We start from the raw sequence: 1,677 nt of genomic DNA on the forward strand, positions 1-1,677 counted from the left end.
GAATTTTTTGTTATGTAGTACAATAGTAGAACGGCTACATAATGCTACTAAATACATTTTCCAGTTTAAAATCAGTTGTCTTAATACTATGAAAGCATCACCATTCACAAACAAAAGACAACACAAAAGGAAAACTAGTAAACCAGGTGATCACTGATGTGGAAACAATACTTCCAATATGATTGCTCTGATAAATATTCTAAGCGAACCTTTGTCATGGCTTGGCTGAGTTGTTTTCAATTTAAGTTCAAATTTGTGAAATGCAGACATCATGTACTACTATCGATCCTTACTTTCATTATCTGTAGGTTTGATTACCATAATTGCAATTAGTGTGGGTTTTGGCATAGTGTTTTCTCTTCTGGGTATTTCCAAAATCACCAATAAATTTAAGCAAAGAAGAGCCAAGAATTTGAGACAAAAGTTCTTCAAGAAAAATCATGGATTGCTTCTGCAACAGCTAATCTCTTCAAACCAAGATATAGCGGAAAGAATGAGGATTTTGAGTTGGACCAAGCAACCAACAAATTTGACCATAATCGCATCCTTGGTGGCGGTGGCCATGGCACAGTGTACAAAGGCATCTTATCTGATCAGCGTATTGTTGCCATTAAGAAGGCCAAAATTGTTGTTCAAAGGGAAATCGACCAGTTTATCAACGAGGTTGTCATACTTTCACAGACAAACCATAGGAATGTGGTGAAGCTCTTTGGGTGCTGCCTAGAGACAGAGGTTCCTCTACTTGTTTATGAGTTCATATCGAATAGAACTCCCTCATTTCATCTCCATGGCCAAAGTGAGAACCCATTATCATGGAAAGATAGGATGAGGATTGCACTGGAAACTGAAGGGCCATTGCATATCTACACTCTGCTGCTTCAATATCAGTATACCACAGAGATATCAAATGTGCAAATATACTACTTACTGATACTTTAACATCAAAAGTATCAGATTTTGGAGCTTCAAGGTCAATTGCAATAGATGAGACAGGAATACTTACAACTGTTCAAGGAACCCATGGTTACCTTGATCCTGAATACTACTACACTAGTCGACTCACGGAGAAAAGCGATGTTTACAGCTTTGGTGTCATCCTAGCAGAGTTACTGACAAGGGTGACACCAGTTTTTCATTCCCATTCGTCAGAAGTCACAAGCCTAGCATCGCATTTTGTGTCTCTTATAAGGGACAATCGATTATTAGATATTCTGGATACACAAATTGTTGAGGAGGGAGGGGTTGAAGATGCTCAGGTGGTTGCAAGACTGGCAGAAGCATGCTTAAGTTTAAAAGGTGAAGAAAGGCCTACAATGAGACAAGTGGAGACAACACTTGAGGATGTCCAGAACTCAACAGTCAATCTTAGTTCTCAGATCACAAGAGTGAACCGCAATGCTATAAATGATCAGTCATACAAGGGAAGCAAAGGCGGAGAAGGAACCAGGTTGTACAGCTTGGAAAAAGAGTTCATCCAATCATCTGAAATTCCAAGATGATTTTTACTTACATTGTGAAGTGTTATTGCTATTATTAGTTTGGGCGCCAATTTGGAACTCTGAATTATAACCATGTATGTACTTCATATACACCGGGTCATGTATAACTCTGTATGCGAAAGTAAATAAATTTATTCCGGGTACACTGTTTACAGTTAAAACATCTAGTTCTTGATAC

At 38.3% G+C, this 1,677-nt stretch overlaps 1 pseudogene; it reads left to right on the plus strand.

Moving 5' to 3' along the window:
• The first annotated feature begins 266 nt into the window (after positions 1–266).
• LOC123177778 (putative wall-associated receptor kinase-like 11) lies at positions 267–1,499 on the plus strand (annotated as a pseudogene).
• The last annotated feature ends 178 nt before the right edge of the window (positions 1,500–1,677 follow it).

The sequence above is a fragment of the Triticum aestivum genome, unplaced genomic scaffold, assembly GCF_018294505.1.
Source record: "Triticum aestivum cultivar Chinese Spring unplaced genomic scaffold, IWGSC CS RefSeq v2.1 scaffold36716, whole genome shotgun sequence".
NCBI classification, from domain to species: domain Eukaryota; kingdom Viridiplantae; phylum Streptophyta; class Magnoliopsida; order Poales; family Poaceae; genus Triticum; species Triticum aestivum.